This window comes from Copadichromis virginalis, linkage group LG23 (assembly GCF_057382275.1).
Source record: "Copadichromis virginalis isolate Kocher_CV1m ecotype Utaka linkage group LG23, C_Virginalis_male_GT1.1, whole genome shotgun sequence".
NCBI lineage: Eukaryota > Metazoa > Chordata > Actinopteri > Cichliformes > Cichlidae > Copadichromis > Copadichromis virginalis.
Window position 1 is genome coordinate 46379742 of NC_140639.1, and position 21114 is coordinate 46400855.

The 21114-nt window shown below is 41.7% G+C and overlaps 2 long non-coding RNA genes across 2 annotated transcripts; both read right to left on the reverse strand.

Moving 5' to 3' along the window:
• Positions 1-211: 211 nt before the first annotated feature.
• LOC146681798 (uncharacterized) lies at positions 212-819 on the reverse strand. Its single transcript, XR_014917949.1, has 2 exons — positions 460-819; positions 212-380 (listed from the first exon to the last, which is right to left on the reverse strand). It is a non-coding gene; the product is annotated as an uncharacterized LOC146681798 (long non-coding RNA).
• Positions 820-5397: 4578 nt separating this feature from the next.
• LOC146681799 (uncharacterized) lies at positions 5398-10266 on the reverse strand. The gene is made up of 2 exons (XR_014917950.1): positions 9224-10266; positions 5398-9117 (listed from the first exon to the last, which is right to left on the reverse strand). It is a non-coding gene; the product is annotated as an uncharacterized LOC146681799 (long non-coding RNA).
• Positions 10267-21114: the final 10848 nt, after the last annotated feature.

Sequence of the window (21114 nt, forward strand, 5' to 3'; positions counted from 1 at the left end):
TTGCTGACAGCAAATTTAAACGACCGTAATAATTTATTTTCAGCGTCTGAAATATTTATTTAGTTTGTTTTTTGTTTTCTTTTTGGCTCCTGATATTAGTCAACTACTATTTGTCAATGTTGAACTAATAATGAATCTAAGAACAGCTATTTGTCACGGTTGGCCAGCGTCAACCGTGGGGATGTGAGGAAGGAGGAGCCAGGCACGGAGCTCTGAATGCAAGCAGTGCGTTTATTTACAGTGAATGGAAAATAACAATAAATCCGCAGTGCGTTCCCGACTCCCGTGAAATGTCCTCTTCCCACTGCTAGTGTTCCTTGTCTCCGCTCCTCAGTGTCTGAGCACCCCGTGCTCGCTGCCCTCTCGTCTCCACGCTTCTCCTGGGGAGATAACAAACAGGCAGCCGTAAGACACATACAATGCGGCAGACTATCCGTACTGACTGGCCGAGAGACTAACGTGAAGTCACGCAATGATCCAGCATCAGAGAGAGCGCCACCGCATTCTTAAGTAGCTCCTCCGACAAGGCTTGATCAGCTGTGTGATGGTCTTCAGGTGTGGCCAACCACCTGGCAGGGCCACACCCACCAGGCCTGAAGGTGCCTGTAAACAGGTGCTCTCAGAAACGCCGGCATCCACACACACACACACACACACACACACACACACACACACACCTGCAAGCAGGGAGAACGAGGGACAGCACACCAAAAACACACATGTCCATAACTGCTGGGTCGTTTAGACTCCTGAGCTGTGCACGAGGGGTCGAACACCCACTGGAAGGCCGGGCACTTGTTTTCAACCGTAATATACCTGATGTGCTGATAGCGCCATGAAACCTCTGTCACACCAGGGCGCATAAAAAATGATGCTTTAAGAGACTGATGGGATCGGGCAGCAGGGAAAACATCCACAAAATGCTACTTTCAGTTTGACTCCCTAAGACTACCTAAACTAAGTAGAGTCATTACATGCTTGTTAAAAGCAAACTCTCATATAGTTTTTAATGTGCTTCTTTCATTACAATGACTAGATAAAGAATGTGGCCCTGTCTCTATTTAACACTGGCTACCCCAAAATGTTTCCAAACCTACAACCGTAACTTTCACTGAGAGATTTTTAGATACGGTTATTGAAGCTGTGGGGTTAATTTTTTAAGTAACACGAGACGAGAGGCAGCAGCATACACACAAATATTGGCTAGCTAGTACCTTCATAAACCCTGTGCTGCTGGGTTTTTTATGAGAGAAGACAAATATGCTCAAATTACAAGTTTTCATCATTTATTATCAAACAGTCAGAATTTCAAAGTAGTTTTACATGGCACCATGGACCTCAGTCTCTCTGACTCAGAGAACAAGACTAGGAGCAAGACGAAGCAAGAAGATGCAATCACACAACAAACTGTGTAAACACACAGAGGGTCTTATAGTCCTGTTTGAGTGGGACCGGTTAAAATAACAAGAAACTATTTGCATGTTGTAAAATTCAAATTCTGTGATTTAGTTACAAAGATGAAAAGTTATGAGATATATGAAATTTCAAAGCAGTAAAATCTCATCATGTTAAAAGAAGGAGTTAAAGCTAAAAAAAAAAATTAAAAAAAATACCAATTCACCACTCTTGTGATTACTTCTTCCATCTTGGTAAGTTTTCAGTGTTTGGCATTACCAAAATGAGCTGTAACAATATGTCAGTAATATTGTGAGTATCCAGAAGACGTGGATATAAGCCAGAAAGTTGTGGAGTGTGTTTGTTTGAGCAAAATCTCGCTGATGGCTTAGATCCAGGCTATTTTAGCACCGGGTCTTGCCGCAGTTCTCTTAGCAAATCCAAATGTATTTCACACAGTTAAGTGTAAGTCATGTACATGTTGTTTGAGTAAATCCTCTCACTTAGTAAACACCATTTTTTTCATTATTTTTGATTAAACATACATTTATTCTGCTGTAACAATGTTCCCATTATCTTGATGGGAACATTATCTTGCTTCAATAAGTGGTGCAAAAGTTAACGGGAACGTTGCTCTGAGGAGAAACTACTTTGCGGCTCATTCAGAATTTGATAAAAACAAACAAAAAATGCTCTTATTTGAATAAAGAAAAAATAAATACAACATTATGTTTGAACAGAGATATAACATGCACTAAATTAACATTCAATGAGCCAGCCACTTGTTTGCATGAGATCTGAGACACTGGAAGCAGCAAAACAGCTTGTAACATGTTGTTTTGTGTGATTCGGGTGGACTGAAAGAGTCTAATATGGGTAAACTATTAATAATATCAATAAATGAAAGACTGCAGTTCAGTTTAGATACATGCAGCAAATAAAGAACTTTTGAGCATCCAGCAAAGTGATAACTGTCCTCTGCCCACTAAGTAGTGACTCTACAGCAGATTATATTTCATTTTCAGAGTTATTCTCCCTGACATGTAGGAGTGTAGAGGTTTAAAGTGAAATTCTTACATTGCTGTTATATTTGGTACAGGAAATATCAACCTTGAAAAATCCATAGAAATTAATTCATTTGTTGAAAACTTTGTTTTCATTTTTTCATTATTTAATGTTACTGAACTAAATGTGAGACAGCTTCACTTTGAATCTATGTAGGAAAATACAATTTGTAAAATTTTAAGTGATGGAAATTCTCTGAAGCAGAAAGCTGGTTCATAAATTTATTTTATCATTTCAGCAGAAAAAAGACAAGCTGAGTTCAGCAAATCCATGTAAGACAACTGAGTGCAGAAAAAGTGCTTTATTGCATTTTCACTATTCACTGTTTTTTTAAAGCAAGCTGAAGAAAAATCATGATAAGCAATAACATGAGATTGCAGCCAGGATGGCTGTCAACTTCAAATGAAGCAAAAAGCAACAATTCAAAACTAGCCAATTTGGACTGTACTATCCAAGTCAACTGGCTCTCCATTGTTACACTTTAAAACAACAATCCTGCGATCATAGCGTTGACCTGCATATATACAATTAGGACTTTTACTGCGACCATCATGCCTGCATTCAATAATTGAAAATTCATATTGTTGTTTTCCATTTCCATTACCACGTGAACAGATGGCATTGACCTGTCTTTCATTGGCCAAAATAAACGTGTTTGTATCTTTGCATGGAGTGTTATGATTGATTCCTCTCTCCCTTATCACTGTAGTACATTGGTCTGGCTGCATGAGTCCAATGACATGTTGTAGATAGAAGTCCTGGCTTGCAGACAGCTCCACAGCAGAAAACAGGCACAGCAGCAAGCAGACAAATTGAACCTTCATGATCCTCTGTTGAAGAAAAGGGAAAATAGTGTTCTTATTAAACAGCACAAATAACGTAGTTTGAGAAAAAAAGAGACTGATTTCCTCTGTGTGTGTTTGTTATTTCCATACTTTCTGAGACTGGAAGATCAGAATTCACAAAACACCTTGTAGGATGTTGGGGTGTTTTTTGTGAACAGTTTGATAACTAAATTAAAAGAGCTGGGGCAAAACACAGCAGGGGGAACATTAACAGGAAAACTGTCAGTGTCTGTGAGATGTCTTCTTAATTCAGATCAAACTGAGGTTATTGTACTCGGCCCTGAAAACCTTAGAAAATCTTAGAAATATGGTCTCTAACCAGATTCTTACTCTGGATGGCATTACCTCCAGTAACACTGTGAGGAACCTTGGAGTCATTTTTGACCAGGACATGTCCTTCAACGCACATATTAAACAAATATGTAAGACTGCTTTCTTCCATTTGTGCAACATCTCTAAAGTTAGAAACATCCTGTCTCTTAGTGACGCTGAAAAACTAGTTCATGCATTTATTACTTCCAGGCTGGATGACTGTAATTCATTATTATCAGGAAGTCCTAAAAACTCCCTGAAAAGCCTTCAGCTAATCCAAAATGCTGCAGCAAGAGTCCTGACAGGGACTAGAAAGAGAGAGCATATTTCTCCTGTTTTGGCTTCCCTTCACTGGCTTCCTGTTAAATCCAGAATTGAATTCAAAATCCTGCTCCTCACATACAAGGTGTTAAATAATCAGACCCCATCTTATCTTAATGACCTTGTAGTACCATATCACCCTATTAGAGCGCTCCGCTCTCGCTCTGCTGGCCTACTTGTTGTTCCTAGAGTATTTAAAAGTAGAATGGGAGGGAGAGCCTTCAGTTTTCAGGCCCCTCTTCTGTGGAACCAGCTTCCAGTTTGGATTCGGGAGACAGACACTATCTCTACTTTTAAGATTAGGCTTCAAACTTTCCTTTTTGCTAAAGCATATATGCTTTAGCAAAAAGGAAACCTCTCACCCTTTGCTTTAGAGAAGGAAGACAGGATAAAGACATGCTGTGGAAGAGAGACAGAGGTTAATAACAGATATGATTCAATGCAGAGAGGTCTATCAATACATAGTGAGTGAGAAAGGTGACTGGAAAGGAAAAACTCAATGCATCATGGGAATCCCCCGGCAGCCTACATCTATTGCAGCATAACTAAGGGAGGATTCAGGGTCACCTGGTCCAGCCCTAACTATATGCTTTAGCAAAAAGGAAAGTTTTAAGCCTAAACCCTTCCTGTTTGTATGTTTTCTAGAACATATCCGCTCTCAACCTAATTTTTCTGCTAAAAATGATGCAAAAGAGTAGATAATGCTGAAACAGGAAGTATTAAAATATTTTTAATAACAACACAAAATGCCAGTGTTCATTAATTTTATAGCAGTCTTAATAATCAATAGACTATCCTTTTGGTTCAATATCATCTTGCAGTTGTTTCTTGTAGTCCACAATCACATTTTTGCTTTTGTCTTCTGGCATTGTAGATCACTCCTTATATAATGTGAGTAATAATGTGAACTGTAGCTTCACAACCACAAGTTGTCACGCATTACTGTGGGCTTTATTGATTATGGAGTTATTTACAGTAATGCCCTCTGTTCCTTCTTAAAGTAAGTAACATAAACACATTCCTAATTTACCAACAGTGGACCAACTTTCTATCATTTATTTATTTATTATTCACTTGTTTATTTAAATCATTTATTCTGTTATTGTAAAATGTGTAAGAAATGTTTTTTATTGAGCATCTGGAACACCAAGAGTGACGGGCCTCCCGAGGGTCTGAGAAAACTGATGTAGTTACTCAATGAACCGCACACCTTGTATACTCCATATAACATTTTTATTGCACTTACCAATTGCAGCTTCAGTGTGATTATGATTAGATGCCACTATTTACTTGTTTACTGTAAACAAACTGTAAACTTTAAATCAATTTCCTGCCTCTGAATCATTCGTTGTATTATTTGATGCTGATGATTTAGACTTGAAATTAACCTTTATTGCATTTATACATATGTGGGAAATTTGTAAGTATATGCAGCATTAACAGAAAACAAACATAAAAATTAATGATAAAAATCTTTAATAAAGTTAAAAAGAAATAATGAAACAATTTCTTAATTAAGTTCAGAAAACATCAACACTACAACAAAATATGGCAAAATTATAGATGTTAACACAATAATCATCTATAATAACCTTTATCAGAGACCAACCACATGTGTGCTGTAGTGGGCCAAAGGTGGAGGAGAGAATTCGTAAGCATCCCTGTACTGTGGAGACTAATTTAAATTTGCATCTATTCCTTCAGACTCAATATATATTTGGTCATACCTTTATCATCTGAGAAGGGGTTCTCTCCACCAAAGAAGCAAAAACGTTAAGAAAAGAGATGACAGCATCTGGATAAAACAGGAGTGAATATTAGCACAGTAGGTGAATATGGAAGGAGATAGAGAATGATTTTAAAAGTTGCCTTTCTGCTCGACAAATAATTCAAGCTAACATGGAAGCTTGAAAAATGAAATGAGTGACCTTAGCTAGATTTGTACATTTGATCTTGGAGGGGTGTGAGGCAGCACAACATAGACAGCAAGGAAAGTGATAGGAAGACAGCATCTGCAGACTGTTAAAGCTTCTTTTAATTGTGCTTTATTTTCTGGCATCACCTTTCAACCATTGTTTCACAAAACAGAAGAACTCGGCAGTCAAAATCTCCCCTGCTTTATATAGAATTCCACTCACATCTGAACCTCATTAACCTCTACCATTGGGAAAACAGGGTAGACTAAATAACAGTCTAGGCAAAGAAACGGGAATAAAATCATTTTTGCACTTAACAAACTCATTCACCCAACTAAACGGTTTGAAAAGTCAATCTCTGCACAAAATCTGACTCATGAGGTTATTTTATAGGAAATAAACAATTTTACACAAAAGAAACACCCCTTCATTTGGTTATACCCAATTGACATGATCAATGACATCATATCCTATATAATCAGGAAGTACTAGGGCGGCCCCTCCCACATACCTGTTTTACACATAGGACCTGCTCAAAGGAACACACAATGATAAGTATAACCAAATGAAAGATTCAAATCAACTAATGATGAAGTGACATTTAGCTTTAAGAACATTTGCACTGCAGTAATGAATATAACCAATGCTACCACAAATAGACCCGGGATAGTATGCAGAGGCAAGGTTACATGTGCTGTGTTTACATTAAAGCATTATGATTGACTATAAGATAAAAGAACACAAATGACAAATGGGAAATGAATTCAGTCCGAGCCACTTTGACACAAGGGGTAAGGAAACAATTCAATTTTATTTATTTAGCGCCAAATCACAACAAAAGTCGCCTCAAGGCGCTTCATAGATACAGAGAAAAACCCAACAATCATATGACCCCCTATGAGCAAGCACTTTGGCAACAGTGGGAAGGAAAAACTCCCTTTTAACAGGAAGAAACCTCCGGCAGAACCAGGCTCAGGGAGGGGCGGGGCCATCTGCTGCGACCGGTTGGGGTGAGAGAAGGAAGACAGGATAAAAGACATGCTGTGGAAGAGAGACAGAGGTTAATAACAGATATGATTCAATGCAGAGAGGTCTGTTAACACATAGTGAGTGAGAAAGGTGACTGGAAAGGAAAACCTCAATGCATCATGGGAATCCCCCGGCAACCTACGTCTATTGCAGCATAACTAAGGGAGGATTCAGGGTCACCTGGTCCAGCCCTAACTATATGCTTTAGCAAAAAGGAAAGTTTGAAGCCTAATCTTAAAAGTAGAGATAGTGTCTGTCTCCCGAATCCAAACTGGAAGCTGGTTCCACAGAAGAGGGGCCTGAAAACTGAAGGCTCTCCCTCCCATTCTACTTTTAAATACTCTAAGAACAACAAGTAGGCCTGCAGAGCAAGAGCGAAGTGCTCTAATAGGGTGATATGGTACTACAAGGTCATTAAGATAAGATGGGGCCTGATTATTTAAGACCTTGTATGTGAGGAGCAGGATTTTAAATTCAATTCTGGATTTAACAGGAAGCCAATGAAGGGAAGCCAAAACAGGAGAAATCTGCTCTCTCTTTCTAGTCCCTGTCAGGACTCTTGCTGCAGCATTTTGGATTAGCTGAATTGTGTGTCTCCAGAAAAGTGGATAACGTAAGATGATTTGTATTTTTTATTTATTTATTTTTACACACAAACTTAACACATTCTTTTTAGTGAAGTGTTGTCATCAAGTTTTTTTCCTGATGCTGTTTTCTGTGAGTGAGCAGCAGCGCCCTCTGCAGTTTGTGTGTAAAAGCTTACAGCACCTGGTATTCCCAGGCAGTCTCCCATCCAAGTACTGACCAGGCCCGACCCTGCTTAGCTTCCGAGATCAGACAAGATCAGGCGTGTTCAGGAAGCTACAGACTGCAGGAACAACTGCTGACAGTCTGGAAACTAAAGCCAGGAGATAATGTTGGTGCATCTTTCACCTGCTGATGCTTTCAGACACATGAAGTCACACTGAGCTGAACCGCAGTGATCCCATTAAGCCTTGAAGTTAGCTGGATAAGACAGCGTTCTGTTTCACAGTAAAGGCCTCAGAGAGTTGTTGCTAACCAAAGTCTATCTTGTACAGCCACGCAGCATCTAATGACGTTTTGTAACCTGCCACTACGAAGGAGCAGTGAAATGATTGCTGTTTTAGCGCACATACACAGTGTGGTGATCAGTATAAGGACATTAAAGTGATGTTGCAGAAAGCTGCATCTGGTCAGAAGGAAAAAAACCCAAAAAAAACCCAAAACACGCACACTTGGAAGACTTGGCCAGATTTGCACAAAATGAATGGCTGACAGTGGACAGATACAAGGATGTGGATGGTCACACCCTCGTGCATTAAAGAGGCCGTTCACAAAACCAAACACTCAACAGACACAATAAGACAGCTGGTAAGTTTGCCTCACTAACTCATCTACACAAGGCGTGTTGTAGAAGTAGAGCAGGGCGATATGGCCAAAAATATTCATCACGATATAAATTTGAAAATGTGCGATAACGATATAACTGACACGAGACAAAATACTTTACAACTCCACTTCATTTGTGCAAAAAAAAAAAAACATCAATGTATTTACACTTAAATAAGCAGCTGTTTTATCTGCATTAAAGTTATATAAAAATGTAACAGTGCAAATGCAAATTCCTTGCTGACAGTTTAACCAAAAGGCATTTCCAGTGGAAACTGGCCGACATATCCTCAGCACAACCATGTATAATATCCACAAAACTTAAAAAGAGGTTAAACAAACACACAATACAGTAATATTATGTTGAAGCACAGTACGTATCACTCCGCGAGGCTCCTGCCTACGATAGCCGTAATGCTCCGACAATCCATCAAGCGGTGCGGCTTCGTAGCTTAGCAAAGTCGTACTAAAACATTTGACAGATTTTCGAGCGCCGTGTACATAAAATCGTTTCGAGGTCAGTAAACACAACCAGAATTCATACAGTGGCTTGCAAAAGTATTCAACCCCTTGAACTTTTCCCCATTTTGTCACATTACAGCCACAAACATGAATCAATTTTATTGGAATTCCACGTGAAAGACCAACACAAAGTGGTGCACACGTGAGAAGTGGAACGAAAATCAGACATGATTCCAAACATTTTTTACAAATAAATAACTGCAAAGTGGGGTGTGCGTAATTATTCAGCCCCCTTTGGTCTGAGTGCAGTCAGTTGCACATAGACGTTGCCTGATGAGTGCTAATGACTAAACAGAGTGCACCTCAAATCAAATCACTTTTATTGTCACATCACATGTGCAGGTACATTGGTACAGCACATGTGAGTGAAATTCTTGTGTGCGAGCTTCACAAGCAACAGATCATCACCTGTGTGTGATCTAATGTCAGTACAAATACAGCTGCTCTGTGACGGCCTCAGAGGTTGTCTAAGAGAATATTGGGAGCAACAACACCATGAAGTCCAAAGAACACACCAGACAGGTCAGGGATAAAGTTATTGAGACATTTAAAGCAGGCTTAGGCTACAAAAAGATTTCCCAAGCCTTGAACATCCCACGGAGCACTGTTCAAGCGATCATTCAGAAATGAAAGGAGTATGGAACAACTGTAAACCTACCAAGACAAGGCCGTCCACCTAAACTCACAGGCCGAACAAGGAGAGCTGATCAGAAATGCAGCCAAGAGGCCCATGGTGACTCTGGACGAGCTGCAGAGATCCACAGCTCAGGTGGGGGAATCTGTCCATAGGACAACTATTAGTCGTGCACTGCACAAAGTTGGCCTTTATGCAAGAGTGGCAAGAAGAAAGCCATTGTTAACAGAAAACCATAAGAAGTCCCGTTTGCAGTTTGCCACAAGCCATGTGGGGGACACAGCAAACATGTGGAAGAAGCTGCTCTGGTCAGATGAGACCAAATTGGAACTTTTTGGCCAAAATGCAAAACGCTATGTGTGGAAAACTAACACTGCACATCAGTCTGAACACACCATCCCCACTGTCAAATATGGTGGTGGCAGCATCATGCTCTGGGGGGGCTTCTCTTCAGCAGGGACAGGGAAGCTGGTCAGAGTTGATGGGAAGATGGATGGAGCCAAATACAGGGCAATCTTGGAAGAAAACCTCTTGGAGTCTGCAAAAGACTTGAGACTGGGGCGGAGGTTCACCTTCCAGCAGGACAACGACCCTAAACATAAAGCCAGGGCAACAATGGAGTGGTTTAAAACAAAACATATCCATGTGTTAGAACGGCCCAGTCAAAGTCCAGATCTAAATCCAATCGAGACTCTGTGGCAAGATCTGAAAACTGCTGTTCACAAACGCTGCCCATCTAATCTGCCTGAGCTGGAGCTGTTTTGCAAAGAAGAATGGGCAAAGATTTCAGTCTGTAGATGTGCAAAGCTGGTAGAGACATAAGGCGAACTGGATTATAAGGAGCACTGTCGATTTCCAGAAAAATCAAAGGACTGATTTTTAGAGTGCCTTATTTTCCGAAAAACACAGTAATAACATAATAACAACGGCCCGCTAGCATGCTCTAGGTTGCCGAGGGCTATGCTGTGGCTGAGCTGCAAGATTAACTCTGCAAAAACAACTTTCATCAAGTAAAGACGAGAGTTGGTTTTGAGAGGTGCAAAGAAGGGAGGGATGAGAAGTAAAAAGCAGCTACTGTCAGTCTTTACAGACAGAAGGACTGATTGGCCGTCTGGGAGCCCAACGGATGTAAAAAAAAGGAAAAAAAAGTTGAAAACGTTGAAGGTTTGACCATCTACTCCCTCATCTCCATCTCGTTTTTACTCCCACTCATTTCCAGCAGCCGTCTCTGTTAGTCTGCCTTCCCATTTCCATCCTAATGAGGCTTTATTCCCACTGAAGCAGCTGCACGGCGCAGGGAAAGAAGACGCAGGAACCGCACGCTGAGTTCATCCACAACTTCTGACCTTCCCTGTCTCTCTCCATCCACCTCTCTTCTATCCGTTTAGATGTTCACCTGTCCATGTGACTGTTGACATTAGGAAGCTGTCACTAAACTGCTGTCGCTGCCAATGACTGTCATGTCCCCCTCGAGTGTTAGCCCCCCTCCAGAGCTCTAAAGCACAGGCTTTAATAAGCCTGGCAAGAGAAATGCCAGCTTTCTATGCAGCCTGAGCTGAGAACGTTGGAGTGACAAAGAAGAGGGGGGGGAAGTCTGATGCACACAGGGAAAAGTTAGAGAGGAAAAGAGAGAGCAGGAAATTACTCTTACTCTTAGGACGTATATGGCCCAACAGGCCTCATGATACAGATGAGCTACATCCTCCTGGAAAGCAGCTGCCATTACAGTCTCCCCCATCTGCTGGAAGGCAGATGCTTCAAAACAGAGTGAGAAGTAAAGAGACGGCAGGAACTCAAACAAAATTAACGCCATACTTTATCTTTAATAATCATATATATTGCTTTACCAAAACAGCTTGTTTTTGTGTTTTTTAAACTACCATCTCTCTTAAACCAACTTGAATTGAACAGTGAGCACAGCCACTAAGTTCTATGTAACAAAAAGACAGGGATGGGAGGGAGGGAGACGGTACCTGTACTGACGTTTAAAAAGAAGGAATAGGAGGAGGAGGGGTGGAGGTGGTGGAGCTCTCCGACAGGGGGAAAACTGAGATTTCAGTAAAGCTCAGTCCAAAGCACTTTCCTAATGATTTCCCTGTAACATTAGTCCTCGAGGTCCCCGTCACAGCAGACTACTGTGAGCGCCACCAGACAGTTAATGAGACAAAAACGAGACGCTCTTATAGCCAGGAGGCTGCTTCCAGATGACGCTTGATTAATTTGATTGATTATCTGTGAATAAGTCTTGAGCCTCTCCTCGGTTCTTTATATTTTGCCTGTCCTGAGTCAGATGTTCTTCTTCTTCCTTTCTTTAGACTTTCTGAAGGTCATTTAAAGTTTTTCTTTGGACAATAACTGCTTTTTCACCCATTTTCAGTCCAGTCCTTGTACCTGATCGCTTTCAGAGCGATATTTTTGTTTTTGGGGGGGTTAAACCACTTAACCTAACTCAAGGGGACAAACCCGAGTTGTCAAATACAATACAAAACACACAACTTAGCAAAGAACCAATTTTAAATTTTATCTTTAGGCACTTTGTTACTAGCAACCTGCCACAGAAACACACTATTTAATTTCTTTGGATTGGGAAAGTAGAAGACAGAAAAAAAGGGGAGAAGCTGAAAAATCTATCTACAGTGGAGGAACAGTACCTGAAAGTCATGTCAAAAAAGATTCAGCAAACACCTGACACAGGACCTGAAAGATGCACTTGGTCCTTCAGTTGATCCATCTAGTGTTCACCAAAGCCTCATCTCATGGTGTCAGTGAAGGGTGGCTGTCAAGAAGCCATTATTAAGGAAGGGAACAGGGAGAAAAGGCTGAGGGATGCCAAATTACACATGAACTGGACTGAAAATCAGTAGCAGCAGGTCTGATGGAGTGATGAACCAAAATTTGACATTTCTGGTTCAAATTGCTGGTAATATGTCTACAACCACCTGTAAACTACTGTACAGCTCTGCCATAGTTTGGGTCTGCATTTCAGCCAGGGTGTTGGGGATTTCGTCAAAATTGATGGAATTATGAAAAGTACCACCAGACTTTGATGCACCATGCAATACCATCTGGAAAGCGTCTGATCGGCAGCAGCTTACTAAACACATCGAAACACCATCATTCATGGACTGACCTGAGCCGTGTGGGATCATCTCGGCAGAGAATGGAACAAAACGGCAGCTGATATTGAAAGAAGAGCTCTGAATGTCCTTAAAGAAGCTCGGAGAACTATTCCTGAAGACTACTTAAAGGAATTCCAAAGAAATGTGCCTAAGAGAGTTCAGGGCGTGCTGAAGATAAAGATGCTCAAGCTCATTATATCAACTCTGTATGACGCCTTTTATATTGTATTTTCATGTAAACTTTTCAAATTTAAACTGTTGCACCCGTTTCCAGTAAGTTCCACCCAGTAAGTTATATGTTAGAATTAAGGTGTGGCTCAAACTTTTGCACAGTCCTACATTTCACATCTATAAAATGATTTGGCACCTGATAAACCTTTAAAAGCACTGACCTGCCTCTCCAACCATCTGTTTTAAACAACCAGCAGTTGTGTTGCGTTTTCGTCAGGTTAGTGGCTCAGACCTAAAACAGCCCAACATTATCTCTAATTCAGGTCTGGACCCAAGCTGACCCATTAAAGTACGTGGTACTCCTTTTATTTGTACTTGTGTACAAAGGCAGAAATTAGACTTTTCAGGTACAAACTAAATTAAAGCTGCAAGCAGCGTTATGAGGGCCCTCGCACCCCCGGCGCGTCGAGCCATGCCCAACACCTAAAACCAGCACCTCCGATCTGATGTCACATTGATGGAATTCATGCATTTAACCACCAGCTAACATTTCAACTCATTCATTCATGATTTGTTAGTCGTTCCACTAGGTGGCGCTCTAACCATTATAGACAAAGGGCATAACAAACATTTCCGAGCTCGAGTCTCATCACGCCTGCGACCTTTGGGAGAGATTGGACTTTGTGTCTTTGAGTGACAGCATATTACTGCTTTTTGGCCAGTGATTGAAACTCCACGTGCCGCCATGACCACCCCGTTTCCTTGAACGTAAAAAGCTTCGCAATTTAACATCACAAAGGTCTTTAGATTCCACACACTGGAGAATGGTTCAATATGATGAAATCCCTTGGAGGAGTTCGTCAAAGTATGAAGCCTGAAAAGAGGGGAAAATGTCGCCAAAATTGCACATTAATTTTAAAATGGCTGACTTCCTGTTGGATTTGGGATATTGCTCCAAGAGACTTGTTTGTACATCTTGATATTTTCCATAAGCTTACCAGGTTTCAGACTCATAGATGAAACACAGAGCAGGGGCTGTTGTTTTGAAATTTTGTAGGGGGCGCTGTGGAGCAATTTCGCGCTATTCAATGAAAATGATCACATGACAACAAAGCCTTCATCCATTTGGAGGTGTGGGCCAAATTTCAAGCCTCTACAAACTTGCAAGCCCCTCAAAAGCCACTTCATCTTTCATGTTGAACAGCGTTGCCACCAGGGTGCGCCGTTCAGTTTAAAGTCACAATTTTTGCACTGAAGCATCACGAGGGACTGATGTTGATATTCACCGCTTTTGAGGTGGCCACGATGAACCTGTGAAAATCAGTACAACAAAATTAAAGCCATGACATTTCCTGTTGCCACTAGGTGGCGCTGTACGTATTCCCGACAATGGGCACATCAATCTGTTCAGGGCGGGTCTGACATCATGCCTGTAAAGTCTGGTACTGAACAGACTGGATTTCATTGAGTTATACTAATTTGTTTCTTCATGGCGTGACATCAAAGTTCGCCATGCTGCTGGGGTCACACCCTTTTGCGAAAAGTCACAGTTTTCACTGTAACCCAAGACCAACTCCTTAAGGCTTTCCTGGAGAAATTTGAAGCTGCAGGTGTCACCCATCACTATACTGTACCCCAAAGTGTAAAACATGACATTTCCTGTTCCCACTAGGTGGCGCTGTCCCTGGTGTCAAATATGGCAGTTGAAATATGTTCAGAGGTGGAGCCTTATCATATGTGTTCACTTTGGTCAAGGTCAGAAAATGTATGACAAAATGAGAGGCAATAAGATTTTCATGGCGAGTCATCGAAATTCGCCATGGCGCCACGGCCTCATAGTATTGTGAAAACTCAAAAGCTCCGCAATTTAACATGGCCCAGGTGTGTAGTTGACACTGACCAAAGATGAAGCTTATACAACCAAATCCCAAGGAGGAGTTCGCAAAAGTTCGAGGCATGGAAATGGCAAAATTAGAGCCAAAATGTCACCTTCTCTTCCAAATGGCGGACTTCCTGTTGGGTTTGCATCAATGGGCCCACAGACTTTTTTGTTCGACTCGGCATGATACACATGTGTGCCAAATTTCATACATGTAGCTGAAACGATGTGGTCGTAGGGCTGCATTTAACAAGGCATAGGTGGCGCTGTAGAGCCATTTCCCAGTGCTCATATGTAAAACCATTAAAATACAAAATTTTTCACCAGACCTGGCATGTGTGCAAAATTTCATGAGTTTTTGAGCATGTTTAGGCCCTCAAAAAGGCCCTTGTTTTGCCTGAATAATAATAATAATAATTAAAGCTGCAAGCAGCGTTATGAGGGCCCTCGCACCCCCGGCGCGTCGAGCCACGCCCAACACCTAAAACCAGCACATCCGATCGATGTCACAGTGATGGAATTCATGCATTTAACCACCAGCTAACATTTCAACTCATTCATTCATGATTAGCTAGTCGTTCCACTAGGTGGCACTCTAACCATTATGTACAAATGGCATAACAAACATTTCCGAACTCGAGTCTCATTATGCCTGCGACCTTTGGGTGAGATTGGACATTGTGTTTTTGAGTAACAGCAGATTACTGCGTTTTGGCGAGTGATTGAGAGTCTACGTGCCGCCATAACCACCCCGTTTCCCTGAACGTAAAAAGCTTCGCAATTTAACAACACAAAGGTCTTTGGATTCCACACACTGAAGAATAGTGCAATATGATGAAATCCCTTGGAGGAGTTCGTCAAAGAACGATGCCTGAAAAGAGGGGAAAATGTTGCCAAAATTGCACATTAATTTTAAAATGGCTGACTTCCTGTTGGATTTGGGATATTGCTCCAAGAGACTTTTTTGTACATCTTGATATCTCCTATAAGCTTACCAGGTTTCAGACTCATACATAAAACACAGAGCAGGGGCTGTGATTTTGAAATTTTGTAGGGGGCGCTGTGGAGCCATTTTGGGATATTCAATGAAAATGATCACATAACAACAAAGCCTTAACCACATTGGAGGTGTGCGCCAAATTTCAAGACTTTTTAAACTTTTCAAGCCCCTCAAAAGCCACTTCATTTTCCATGGTGAACCGCGTTGCCAACAGGGTGCGCCGTTCAGTATAAAGTCACAATTTTCGCACTGAAGCATCATGACGGACTGATGGTGATATTCACCGCTTTTGAGGTGGCCACGATGAACCTGTGAAAATCAGTACAACAAAATTAAAGCCATGACATTTCCTGTTCCCACTAGGTGGCGCTGTCCGTATTCCCGACAATGGGCACATCAATCTGTTCAGGGCGGGTCTGACTTCCTGCCTGTAAAGTCTGGTACTGATCAGACTGGATTTCATTGAGTTATACTAATTTGTTTCTTCATGGCGTGACATCAAAGTTCGCCATGCTGCTGGGGTCACACCCTTTTGCGAAAAGTCACAGTTTTCACTGTAACCCAAGACCAACTCCTTAAGGGTTTTCTGGAGAAATTTGAGGCTGCAGATGTCACCCATCACTATACTGTACCCCAAAGTGTAAAACATGACATTTCCTGTTCCCACTAGGTGGCGCTGTCCTTCATGTCAAATATGGCAGTTGAAATATGTTTAGGGGTGGAGCCTTATCATATGTGTTCACTTTGGTCAAGGTCAGAAAATGTATGACAAAATGAGAGGCAATAAGATTTTCATGGCGAGTCATCGAAATTCGCCATGGCGCCACGGCCTCATAGTATTGTGAAAACTCAAAAGCTCCGCAATTTAACATGGCACAAGGGTGTAGTTGACACTGTCCAAATTTGAAGGTTATGAAATGAAACCCCAAGGAGGAGTTCGCAAAAGTTCGAGGCATGGAAATGGCAAAATTAGAGCCAAAATGTCACCTTCTCTTCCAAATGGCGGACTTCCTGTTGGGTTTGCGTCAATGGGCCCACAGACTTTTTTGTTCGTCTTGGCATGATACACATGTGTGCCAAATTTCATACATGTAGCTCAAACCATGTGGTCGTAGGGCTGCATTTAACAAGGCATAGGTGGCGCTGTAGAGCCATTTCCCAGTGCTCATATGTAAAACCATTAAAATACAAAATTTTTCACCAGACCTGGCATGTGTGCAAAATTTCATGAGTTTTTGAGCATGTTTAGGCCCTCAAAAAGGCCCTTGTTTGGGGTGAATAATAATAATAATAATAATAATTAAAGCTGCAAGCAGCGTTATGAGGGCCCTCGCACCCCCGGCACGTCGAGCCACTGCCAACACCTCAAACCGGCACGTCCGATGTGATGTCACATTGATGGATTTCATGCATTTAACCACCAGCTAACATTTCATCTTATTCAACCAGGATTATAGTCATGCCACTAGGTGGCGCTCTAACCATTATTGACAAATAGCATAACAAACATTTCCAAGCTCGAGTCTCATCACACCTGCGACCTTTGGGAGAGATTGGACATTGTGTTTTTTAGTGACAGCAGATTACTGCTTTTTGCGAGTGATTGAAACTCTACGTGCCGCCATGACCACCCCGTTTCCCTGAACGGAAAAAGCTTCGCAATTTAACATCACAAAGGTCTTTAGATTCTACACACTGAAGAATGCTTCAATATGATGAAATCCCTTGGAGGAGTTCGTCAAAGTATGAGGCCTGAAAAGGGGGGAAAATGTCATCAAAATTACACATTAATTTTAAAATGGCTGACTTCCTGTTGGATTTGGGATATTGCTCCAAGAGACTTTTTTGTACATCTTGATATCTTACACAAGCTTACCAAGTGTCAGACTCATAGATGAAACACAGAGCAGGGGCTGATGTTTTGAAATATTGTAGGGGGCGCTGTGGAGCCATTTTGCGCTATTCAAGGAAAATGGTTACATGACAACAAAGCCTTCATCCATTTGGAGGTGTGTGCCAAATTTCAAGCCCCTATAAACTTTCCAAGCCCCTCAAAAGCCACTTCATCTTTCATGATGAACCGCGTTGCCACCAGGGTGCGCCGTTCAGTTTAAAGTCACAATTTTTGCACTGAAGCATCACGAGGGACTGATGGTGATATTCACCGCTTTTGAGGTGGCCACGATCAACCTGTGAAAATCAGTACAACAAAGTTAAAGCCATGACATTTCCTGTTGCCACTAGGTGGCGCTGTCCGTATTTCCGACAATGGGCACATCAATCTGTTCAGGGCGGGTCTGACATCATGCCTGTAAAGTCTGGTACTGATCAGACTGGATTTCATTGAGTTATACTAATTTGTTTCTTCATGGCGTGACATCAAAGTTCGCCATGCTGCTGGGGTCACACCCTTTTGCGAAAACTCACAGTTTTCACTGTAACCCAAGACCAACTCCTTAAGGCTTTCCTGGAGAAATTTGAGGTTGCAGATGTCACCCATCACTATACTGTACCCCAAAGTGTAAAACATGACATTTCCTGTTCCCACTAGGTGGCGCTGTCCTTGATGTCAAATATGGCAGTTGAAATATGTTCAGGGGTGGAGCCTTATCATATGTGTGCTCTTTGGTCCAGATCGGAACATGTATGACAGAATGAGAGGCAATAAGATTTTCATGGCGAGTCATCGAAATTCGCCATGGCGCCACGGCCTCATAGTATTGTGAAAACTCAAAAGCTCCGCAATTTAACATGGCACAAGGGTGTAGTTGACACTGTCCAAATTTGAAGCTTATACGACCAAATCCCAAGGAGGAGTTCGTTAAAGTTCGAGGCATGGAAATGGCAAAATTAGAGCCAAAATGTCACCTTCTCTTCCAAATGGCGGACTTCCTGTTGGGTTTGCGTCAATGGGCCCACAGACTTTTTTGTTCGTCTTGGAATGATACACATGTGTGCCAAATTTCATACATGTAGCTCAAACCATGTGGTCGTAGGGCTGCATTTAACAAGGCATAGGTGGCGCTCTAGAGCCATTTCCCAGTGCTCATAAGTAAAACCATTAAAATACAAAATTTTTCACCAGACCTGGCATGTGTGCAAAATTTCATGAGTTTTTGAGCATGTTTAGGCCCTCAAAAAGGCCCTTGTTTGGGGTGAATAATAATAATAATAATAATAATAATAATAATAATTAAAGCTGCAAGCAGCGTTATGAGGGCCCTCGCACCCCCGGCACGTCGAGCCACGCCCAACACCTAAAACCAGCACGTCCGATCTGATGTCACATTGATGGAATTCATGCATTTAACCACCAGCTAACATTTCAACTCATTCATTCATGATTAGTTAGTCGTTCCACTAGGTGGCGCTCTAACCATTATGTACAAATGGCATAACAAACACTTCCAATCTCGAGTCTCATCACACCTGAGACGTTTGGGAGAGATTGGACATTGTGTTTTTGAGTGACAGCAGATTACTGCTTTTTGGCGAGTGATTCAAACTCTAAGTGCCGCCATAACCACCCCGTTTCCCTGGACGTAAAAAGCTTCGCAATTTAACAACACAAAGGTCTTTGGATTCCACACACTGAAGAATGCTTCAATATGATGAAATCCCTTGGAGGAGTTCGTCAAAGTATGACGCCTGAAAAGAGGGGAAAATGTCATCAAAATTGCACATTAATTTTAAAATGGCTGACTTCCTGTTGGATTTGGGATATTGCTCCAAGAGACTTTTTTGTACATCTTGATATCTTACACAAGCTTACCAAGTGTCAGACTCATAGATGAAACACAGAGCAGGGGCTGATGTTTTGAAATATTGTAGGGGGCGCTGTGGAGCCATTTTGCGCTATTCAAGGAAAATGGTTACATAACAACAATGCCTTCATCCATTTGGAGGTGTGTGCCAAATTTCAAGCCTCTATAAACTTTCCAAGCCCCTCAAAAGCCACTTCATCTTTCATGATGAACCGCGTTGCCACCAGGGTGCGCCGTTCAGTTTAAAGTCACAATTTTTGCACTGAAGCATCACGAGGGACTGATGGTGATATTCATCGCTTTTGAGGTGGCCACGATCAACCTGTGAAAATCAGTACAACAAAGTTAAAGCCATGACATTTCCTGTTGCCACTAGGTGGCGCTGTCCGTATTTCCGACAATGGGCACATCAATCTGTTCAGGGCGGGTCTGACATCATGCCTGTAAAGTCTGGTACTGATCAGACTGGATTTCATTGAGTTATACTAATTTGTTTCTTCATGGCGTGACATCAAAGTTCGCCATGCTGCTGGGGTCACACCCTTTTGCGAAAACTCACAGTTTTCACTGTAACCCAAGACCAACTCCTTAAGGCTTTCCTGGAGAAATTTGAGGCTGCAGATGTCACCCATCACTATACTGTACCCCAAAGTGTAAAACATGACATTTCCTGTTCCCACTAGGTGGCGCTGTCCTTGATGTCAAATATGGCAGTTGAAATATGTTCAGGGGTGGAGCCTTATCATATGTGTGCTCTTTGGTCCAGATCGGAACATGTATGACAGAATGAGAGGCAATAAGATTTTCATGGCGAGTCATCGAAATTCGCCATGGCGCCACGGCCTCATAGTATTGTGAAAACTCAAAAGCTCCGCAATTTAACATGGCACAAGGGTGTAGTTGACACTGTCCAAATTTGAAGTTTATAGGACCAAATCCCAAGGAGGAGTTCGTTAAAGTACAAGGCATGGAAACGGTAAAATCAGACCCAAAATGTCACCTTCAATCCAAAATGGCGGACTTCCTGTTGGGTTTAGGACATTGCCATATTAGACTTTTTTGTTCGACTCTGAACGTTATATAGGTGTACCGACTTTCAAATGTGTAGGTCATACCCATACCGGGGGCTCGCGTTTTTCATTTTTCTAGGTGGCGCTACTGAGCTAATTTTCCCTGGCCATGTCTGGGAACATTAAAATACGTAAATTTTCACCAGACCTGACGCGTGTACAAAATTTCATGAGTTTTCGAGCATGTTTAGGCCCTCAAAAGGCCAATTCATTTGCCGGAATAATAATAATAATAATAATAATAATAATAATAATAATAATAATAATAATAATAAACAGAGCAATTACAATAGGGCCTTCGCACTGTCAGTGCTCGGGCCCTAATAATAATTAAAGCTGCAAGCAGCGTTATGAGGGCCCTCGCACCCCATCGCGTCGAGCCACACCCAACACCTACAACCAGCACCTCCGATCTGATGTCACATTGATGGAATTCATGCATTTAACCACCAGCTAACATTTCATCTCATTCAATCATCATTATAGTCGTCCCACTAGGTGGCGCTCTAACCATTACTGACAAATGGCATAACAAACATTTCCTAGCTCGTGTCTCATCACGCCTGCGACCTTTGGGAGAGTTTGGACATTTTGATTTTGAGTGACAGCAGATTACTGCTTTTTGGCGAGTGATTGAAACTCCACGTGCCGCCATGACAACC